The sequence below is a fragment of the Halictus rubicundus genome, unplaced genomic scaffold, assembly GCF_050948215.1.
Source record: "Halictus rubicundus isolate RS-2024b unplaced genomic scaffold, iyHalRubi1_principal scaffold0370, whole genome shotgun sequence".
Classification (NCBI taxonomy): Eukaryota; Metazoa; Arthropoda; class Insecta; order Hymenoptera; family Halictidae; genus Halictus; species Halictus rubicundus.
Window position 1 is genome coordinate 142,969 of NW_027488911.1, and position 10,212 is coordinate 153,180.

A 10,212-nucleotide genomic window follows, 5' to 3' on the forward strand; every position below is an offset into this window, starting at 1 on the left:
GGATAGAGGATAGGATATGATAGAGGATAGGATAGGATAGAGGATGGGATAGGATAGAGGATATTATAGGATAGACGATTGGATAGGATAGAGGATAGGATAGGACAGAGGATACGATAGGATAGAGGATAGGATAGGATAGGGGATAGGGTAGGATAGGATAGTGGATAGGATAGAGGATAGGATAGAGGATAGGATACGATACAGGATATTATAGGATAGAGGATAGGATAGGATAGAGGATAGGATAGGGGATTGGATATGATAGAGGATACGATATTATAGAGGATATGATAGGATAGAGGATAGGATAGGATAGAGGACAGGATAGGATAGTGGATAATATGGGATGGATGATAGGATAGAGGATTGGATAGGATAGAAGATATTATAGAATAGAGGAATGGATAGGATAGAGGATTGGATAGAATAGAGGATATTATAGGATAGAGGATTGGATAGGATAGGGGATAGGACAGGGGATTGGATACGATAGAGGATAGGAGAGGATAGAGGATAGGATAGGGTAGAGGATAGGATAGGATTGAGGATAGGATAGGATAGGGGATGGGATAGGGGATTGGATAGGATGAAGGATTGGATACGATAGAGGATAGGACAGGGCATTGGATACGATAGAGGATAGGAGAGGATAGAGGATAGGATAGAGGATAGGATAGAGGATAGGATGGAGGATGGATAGGATAGAGGATTGGATAGAATAGAGGATATTATAGGATAGAGGATAGGATAGAGGATTGGAATAGGATAGAGGATAGGATAGAGGATGGATAAGATAGAGGATTGGATAGAATAGAGGATATTATAGGATAGAAGATAGGATAGAGGTTTGGAATAGGATAGAGGATAGGATAGAGGATAGGATAGGATAGAGGATAGGATAGGATAGAGGATAGGATAGGATAGAGGATAGGATAGGATAGAGGATAGGATAGGATAGAGAATCGGATAGGATATATGATATTATAGGATAGAGGATATGATAGGATAGAGGATAGGATAGGATAGAGGATAGGATAGGATAGAGGATTGGATAGGATAGAGGATAGGATAGGATAGAGAATAGGATAGGATATATGATATTGTAGGATAGAGGATTGTATAGGATACAGGATTGCATTGAGGATAGGATAGGTTAGAGGATATGATAGGATAGACGATGGGATAGAATAAAGGATAGGATAGGATAGAAAATAGGATACGACAGAGGTTAGGATAGGCTAGAGGCTATTATAGGATAGAGGATAGGATAGGATAGAGAATAGAATAGGTTAGAGGATTGTATAGGATACAGGATTGCATTGAGGATAGGATAGGATAGAGGATAGGATAGAGGATAGGATAGAGGATTGGATAGGATAGAGGATAGGATAGAGGATAGTATAGAGGATAGGATAGAGGACAGGATAGAGGATAGGATAGAGGATAGTATAGAGGATAGGATAGAAGACAGGATAGAGGATTGGATAGGATAGAGGATATTTTAGGGTAGAGGATAGGATAGGATAGAGGATAGGATAGGACAGAGGATAGGATAGGCTAGTGGATAGGATAGGATAGAGGATAGGATAGGGTAGAGGATAGGATAGGATTGAGGATAGGATAGGATAGGGGATGGGATAGGGGATTGGATAGGATGAAGGATTGGATACGATAGAGGATAGGACAGGGGATTGGATACGATAGAGGATAGGAGAGGATAGAGGATAGGATAGAGGATAGGATAGAGGATAGGATGGAGGATGGATAGGATAGAGGATTGGATAGAATAGAGGATATTATAGGATAGAGGAGAGGATAGAGGATTGGAATAGGATAGAGGATAGGATAGAGGATGGATAGGATAGAGGATTGGATAGAATAGAGGATATTATAGGATAGAAGATAGGATAGAGGTTTGGAATAGGATAGAGGATAGGATAGAGGATAGGATAGGATAGAGGATAGGATAGAGGATAGGATAGGATAGAGAATAGGATAGGATATATGATATTATAGGATAGAGGATATGATAGGATAGAGTATAGGATAGGATAGAGGATAGGATAGGATAGAGGATAGGATAGGATATAGGATAGGATAGGATAGAGGATATGATAGAATAGAGGATATTATGGGATAGAGGATTGGATAAGATAGAGTATTGGATAGGATACAGGATAGCATTCAGGATAGGATAGGATAGAGGATATTATAGGATAGAGGATTGGATAGGATACAGGATAGCATTCAGGATAGGATAGGATAGAGGATTTTATAGGATACGCGATAGGATAGAATAGAGGATAGGATAGGATAGAAAATAGGATACGACAGAGGATAGGATAGGATAGAGGATATTTTAGGGTAGAGGTAGGATAGGATAGTGGATAGGATAGGATAGAGGATAGGATAGGATAGTGGATAGGATAGGCTAGTTGACAAGATAGGATAGGATAGGATAGAGGATAGGATATGATAGAGGATAGGATAGGATAGAGAATAGGATAGGATATATGATATTATAGGATAGAGGATAGGATAGGATAGAGGATAGGATAAGATATATGATAGGATAGGATAGAGGATAGGATATGATATATGATATTATAGGATACAGGATTGGTTACGATAGAGGATAGGATAGGGGATTGGATACGATAGAGGATAGGATACAATAGAGGATAGGATAGAGGATAGGATAGAGGATAGGATAGAGGATAGGATAGGATAGAGGATGTGATAGGATAGAGGATAGGGAAGAGGATAGGATAGAGGATTGGATAGGATAGAGGATATTGTATGATAGACATTATGATAGGATAGAGGATGGGATAGGATAGAGGATACAATAGGATAGAGGATAGGATAGGATAGAGGATAGGATAGGGTAGAGGATAGGATAGGATAGAGGATAGGATAGGATAGAGTATAGGATAGGATAGAGGATAGGATAGGATAGAGGATAGGATAGGATAGAGGATAGGATAGGATAGAGGATATGATAGAATAGAGGATATTATGGGATAGGCGATTGGATAGGATAGAGGATAGGATAGGATTGAGGATAGGATACGATATATGATATTATAGCATAGAGGATAGGATAGGATGGAAGATAGGATAGAGGATTGTATTGGATAGAGGATATTATAGAATTGAGGAATGGATAGGATTGAGGATTGGATAGGATAGAGGATGGGATAGGATAGAGGATGGGATAGGATAGAGGATGGGATAGGGGATTGGATAGGAAACAGGATTGGATAGGATAGAGGATGTTATAGAATAGAGGATTGGATAGGATAGAGGATTGGATAGAATAGATTATATTAGAGGATAGAGGATAGGATAGGATAGAGGATAGGATAGGATAGAGGATTGGATAGGATACAGGATAGCATTCAGGATAGGATAGGATAGAGGATATTATAGGATAGACGATAGGATAGAATAGAGGATAGGATAGGTTAGAAAATAGGATACGACAGAGGATAGGATAGGATAGAGGATATTATAGGATAGAGGATAGGATAGGATAGAGGATGGGATAGGATAGAGGATACAATAGGATAGAGGATAGGATAGGATAGAGGATTGGATAGGATAGAGGATAGGATAGGATAGAGGATAGGATAGGATAGAGTATAGGATAGGATAGAGGATAGGATAGGATAGAGGATAGGATAGGATAGAGGATAGGATAGGATAGAGGATATGATAGAATAGAGGATATTATGGGATAGGCGATTGGATAGGATAGAGGATAGGATAGGATTGAGGATAGGATAGGATAGAGGATAGGATAGGATAGAGAATAGGATAGGATAGAGGATGGGATAGGATAGAGGATGGGATAGGGGATTGGATAGGATACAGGATTGGATAGGATAGATGATGTTATAGAATAGAGGATTGGATAGGATAGAGGATTGGATAGAATAGATTATATTATAGCATAGAGGATAGGATAGGATAGAGGATAGGATAGGATAGAGGATTGGATAGGGTACAGGATAGCATTCAGGATAGGATAGGATAGAGGATATTATAGGATAGACGATAGGATAGAATAGAGGATAGGATAGGATAGAAAATAGGATACGACAGAGGATAGGATAGGATAGAGGATATTTTAGGGTAGAGGTAGCATAGGATAGAGGATAGGATAGGATAGAGGATAGGATAGGATAGAGGATAGGATAGGCTAGTGGACAGGATAGGATAGGATAGGATAGAGGATAGGATATGATAGAGGATAGGATAGGATAGAGAATAGGATAGGATATATGATATTATAGGATAGAGGATAGGATAGGATAGAGGATAGGATATGATATATGATATTATAGGATACAGGATTGGATACGACAGAGGATAGGATAGGGGATTGGATACGATAGAGGATAGGATAGGATAGAGGATAGGATGGAGGATAGGATAGGATAGAGAATGGGATAGGATAGAGGATAGGGAAGAGGATAGGATAGAGGATTGGATAGGATAGAGGATATTGTATGATAGACATTATGATAGGATAGAGGATGGGATAGGATAGAGGATACAATAGGATAGAGGATAGGATAGGATAGAGGATAGGATAGGGTAGAGGATAGGATAGGATTGAGGATAGGATAGGATAGAGGATGGGATAGGGGATTAGATAGGATAATGGATTGGATAGGATAGAGGATAGCATAGAGGATAGGATAGAGGATGGATAGGATAGAGGATTGGATAGAATAGAGGATATTATAGGATAGAGGATAGGATAGAGGTTTGGAATAGGATAGAGAATAGGATAGGGGATAGGATAGGATTGAGGATAGGATAGGATAGAGTATAGGATAGAGGATATTATAGGATAGACGAGAGGATAAGATAGAGGATAGGATAGGACAAACGGTAGTATAGGATAGAGGATAGGATAGGATAGGATAGGGGATAGGATAGGATTCAGGATAGGATAGGGGATTGGATAGGATAGACGATTGGAATAGGATAGAGGATAGGATAGGATAGGAAAGGATAGGATAGGGGATAGGATAGGATTCAGGATAGGATAGGGATTGGATAGGATAGAGGATTGGATAGAATAGATTATATTATACAATAGAGGATAGGATAGGATAGAGGATAGGATAGGATAGAGGATTGGATAATATACAGGATAGCATTCAGGATAGGATACGATAGAGGATATTATAGGACAGACGATAGGATAGAATAGAGGATAGGATAGGATAGAAAATAGGATACGACAGAGGATAGGATAGGATAGAGGATATTATAGGATAGAGGATAGGATAGGATAGAGGATGGGATAGGATAGAGGATAAAATAGGATAGAGAATAGGATAGGTTAGAGGATTGTATAGGATACAGGATTGCATTGAGGATAGGATAGGATAGAGGATAGGATAGAGGATAGGATAGAGGATTGGATAGGATAGAGGATAGGATAGAGGATAGTATAGAGGATAGGATGGAGGACAGGATAGAGGATTGGATAGGATAGAGGATAGTTTAGGGTAGAGGATAGGATAGGATAGAGGATAGGATAGGATAGAGGATAGGATAGGCTAGTGGATAGGATAGGATAGGATAGGATAGAGGATAGGATATGATAGAGGATTGGATAGGATAGAGGATGGGATAGGATAGAGGATATTATAGGATAGACGATTGGATAGGATAGAGGATAGGATAGGATTGAGGATAGGATAGGATAGAGGATAGGATAGGATAGAGGATATGATAGGATAGAGGATAGGATAGGATAGAGGATGGGATAGGATAGAGGATGGGATAGGGGATTGGATAGGATACATGATTGGATAGGATAGAGGATGTTATAGAATAGAGGATTGGATAGGATAGAGGATTGGATAGAATAGATTTTATTATAGGATAGAGGATAGGATAGGATAGAGGATTGGATAGGATACAGGATAACATTGAGGATCGGATAGGATAGAGGATATTGTAGGATAGACGATGGGATAGAATAAAGGATAGGATAGGATAGAAAATAGGATACGACAGAGGTTAGGATAGGATAGAGGATATTATAGGATAGAGGATAGGATAGGATAGAGAATAGAATAGGTTAGAGGATTGTATAGGATACAGGATTGCATTGAGGATAGGATAGGATAGAGGATAGGGTAGAGGATTGGATAGGATAGAGGATAGGATAGAGGATAGTATAGAGGATAGGATAGAGGACAGGATAGAGGATAGGATAGAGGATTGGATAGAATACAGGATATTATGGGATAGAGGATTGGATAAGATAGAGGATTGGATAGGATACAGGATAGCATTCAGGATAGGATAGGATAGAGGATATTATAGGATAGACGATTGGATAGGATAGAGGATAGGATAGGATAGAGGATGGGATAGGGTAGAAGATACGATAGGATAGAGGATAGGATAGGATAGAGGATAGAATAGGATAGAGGATAGGATAGGATAGAGGATGGGATAGGATAGAGGATGGGATAGGATAGAGGATAAAATAGGATAGAGAATAGGATAGGTTAGAGGATTGTATAGGATACAGGATTGCATTGAGGATAGGATAGGATAGAGGATATTATAGGATAGACGATAGGATAGAATAGAGGATAGGATAGGATAGAAAATAGGATAAACAGAGGATAGGATAGGATAGAGGATATTATATAATAGAGGATAGGATAGGATAGAGGATGGGATAGGATAGAGGATACAATGGGATAGAGGATAGGATAGGATAGAGGATTGAATAGGATACAGGATTGCATTGAGGATAGGATAGGATAGAGGATATGATAGAATAGAGGATATTATGGGATAGAGGATTGGATAAGATAGAGTATTGGATAGGATACAGGACAGCATTCAGGATAGGATAGGATAGAGGATATTATAGGATAGACGATTGGATAGGATTGAGGATAGGATAGGATAGAGGATAGGATAGAGGATAGGATAGGATAGAGGATAGGATAGGATAGAGGATAGGATAGGATAGAGGATGGGATAGGATAGAGGATGGGATAGGGGATTGGATAGGATACATGATTGGATAGGATAGAGGATATTATAGGATAGACGATTGGATAGGATAGAGGATAGGATAGGATTGAGGATAGGATAGGATAGAGGATAGGATAGAGGATAGGATAGGATAGAGGATAGGATAGGATAGAGGATTGGATAGGATAGAGGATTGGATAGAATAGATTTTATTATAGGATAGAGGATATTATAGGATAGACGATAGGATAGAATAGAGGATAGGATAGGATACAAAATAGGATACGACAGAGGATAGGATAGGATAGAGGATATTATAGGATAGAGGATAGGATAGGATAGAGGATGGGATAGGATAGAGGATAAAATAGGATAGAGAATAGGATAGGTTAGAGGATTGTATAGGATACAGGATTGCATTGAGGATAGGATAGGATAGAGGATAGGATAGAGGATAGGATAGAGGATTGGATAGGATAGAGGATGTTATAGAATAGAGGATTTTATAGGATAGAGGATTGGATATAATAGATTATATTATAGGATAGAGGATAGGATAGGATAGAGGATAGGATAGGATAGAGGATTGGATAGGATACAGGATAGCATTCAGGATAGGATAGGATAGAGGATATTATAGGATAGACGATAGGATAGAATAGAGGATAGGATAGGATAGAAAATAGGATACGACAGAGGATAGGATAGGATAGAGGATATTTTAGGGTAGAGGATAGGATAGGATAGAGGATAGGATAGGATAGAGGATAGGATAGGCTAGTGGACAGGATTGGATAGGATAGAATAGAGGATAGGATAGGATAGAAAATAGGATAAACAGAGGATAGGATAGGATAGAGGATATTATATAATAGAGGATAGGATAGGATAGAGGATGGGATAGGATAGAGGATACAATGGGATAGAGGATAGGATAGGATAGAGGATTGAATAGGATACAGGATTGCATTGAGGATAGGATAGGATAGAGGATATGATAGAATAGAGGATATTATGGGATAGAGGATTGGATAAGATAGAGTATTGGATAGGATACAGGACAGCATTCAGGATAGGATAGGATAGAGGATATTATAGGATAGACGATTGGATAGGATATGGACTTCCTTTTCCGGGTGTGTGAGAGGTGGATGTGTGTAAGGTGAGAGAAGGAAAGTTGTGACGGAAAAGTGTGTGAGAGAGGGTGTGAGAAGTGGGAAAGTGGTGGAGGGGTGAGAGAAGGGGGTGAGTGAAGGTGTAGAGAAAGGGTGAAGGAATAGAGGAGGTATAGAGGGATTTGGGAGAGATAGAAGCGTTGGAAAGAGGTTAGGAAACGGGAGGAAGAGAAGTGAGAGCGGGAGAGTAAGGCAGGTGGCGCGGTGAAAGTAGGTTGGGTGGCGCTTTCTGGCGGGAGAAGGAGTAGGTGAGGAAGTGGATAAGGCGGGAAACTTGAAGGAGTTTAAAGAGAAGGGAAGGTGATGATGAGTGGGGAGGATGAAAGGGGAGGGAAAGGGGGGGGAGGGAAAGGGGGGGGGAGAGAAAGTGGAGGGAGAGATAGGGAAGGAGAAATGGGTAAGGATGGGAGGGGAGAGTGAGGGGAGCAGTGTAGAGGGTATAGGGGGGAAGAGAGGGAGAGAGGAGCTTGGGCAGTGGGTAGAGGGGGACGACGAGGGTGAGAATGAGGAGAAAAGGGTGTACAAGATATTTAGGAGAAGTGTGAAAACAAGGAGGTCGCCGGGGGAGAAGGAGGAGGGTATCAGAAAGGGGGAAAAAGTTAAAGGGGAAGGAGGAAAGGAAGGGTGGGAGGGAATGATAGGGGAGTTGATAAGAGAGGTAAGGGAAATGAAGGTAGTGATGGAGAGGGAGAGGGAGGAGAGGAGAAAGGAGAGTGTGAAATGGGAAGAGGTAAGAAGGGAGGAAAGGGAGGAAAGGAGAAGGGAGAGAGAGAGATGGGAGAAGGAGAGGAGAGAAGATAAGGAGGAGAGGAAAAGGGAGAGAGAGAGGTGGGAGATAGAAAGGAGGGAGAGTAGGGAAGTGAGGGACAGGTTGGGAGAAAGAATGGAGCGGCTGGAAGAAAGGATGGGGAAGGTGGAGAAGGAAGGATGGGGGGAGGGAGGCAAGGACAGGATGGGTGGGTTAGGAGATGAGATATTAGAAGAGAATAGAAGGAGGATAAGGAGGATGGAGATAAAGCAGGATAGGAAGGAGAGGGAGGAAAAAAGGAATAATGTTGTGGTAAGGGGGATAAAGGTGGAGGGAAAGAGCATAGAAGAGGAGGTAGGAGAATTATGGGAGCAGATGGGAATAAAGAAAGAGGGTGTAAAGGATATAAAAAAGCTAGGAGGGGCAGGGAAGGACGGAAGGGGGATGGTGCTGATAAGGTTATCGGATAGGGAGCAAAAGAGGAAGGTGATGGTGGGGAGGAGTAAGTTGAGGGGGAAAAGGGAGAGGATAGATGATGACTTGACGGAGGAGGAGAGGAGGGCTAAATGGAAGATAGAGAGGGAAGCGGAAAAGGAGAGGGGAGAGGGAAAATATGTGCAAGTTGGTTACATGAAAATGTGGGTGAATGGGAGGATGAGAAGGTGGGATGAAGTGGAGGAGAAGTGGGCAGAGGAGCAGGGAAACGGGCAAGGGAGGTAAGGGGAGGGAGGGGAGAGGGAGAAAGGGCGGAGGGGAGGATCAGGGGTATGAAAGTAGTGTTCTGGAATGTAGCGGGTTTGAAGAACAAGGATGAGGAGTTCTGGAAGGGGTTGGAAGAGTGGGATGTTTTAGTAATGATGGAGACGTGGATAGAGGAGAAAGGGTGGATGCAGGTGAGAAGAAGGTTGCCGAGGGGGTATGTGTGGGAAACACAATGGGCAAGGAGAGAGGAAAGGATGGGGAGGGCGAGAGGTGGAATGGTAATAGGGGTGAGGAAGGAGATAGAGATGGAGGGGGAGAAGCTAGGAGAGAGGGAGGGACTGATGGCGGTGAAAATAAGGTCAGAGGAGGGCTGGTGGTGGGTGGTAGGGGTGTATGTCAATGGGGACATGCAGGATAAGTTGGAGGCGTTGGGGGAGTGGATGGAGGAGAGGGAAAAAGAGGTTAAAGTCATCATAGGGGGAGATTTCAATGCGAGGACAGGGGGAGAAGGGGGAGAAGTGGTGGAGGACGAAGAGGTGGATAGGAAGGGGAGTAGGATAT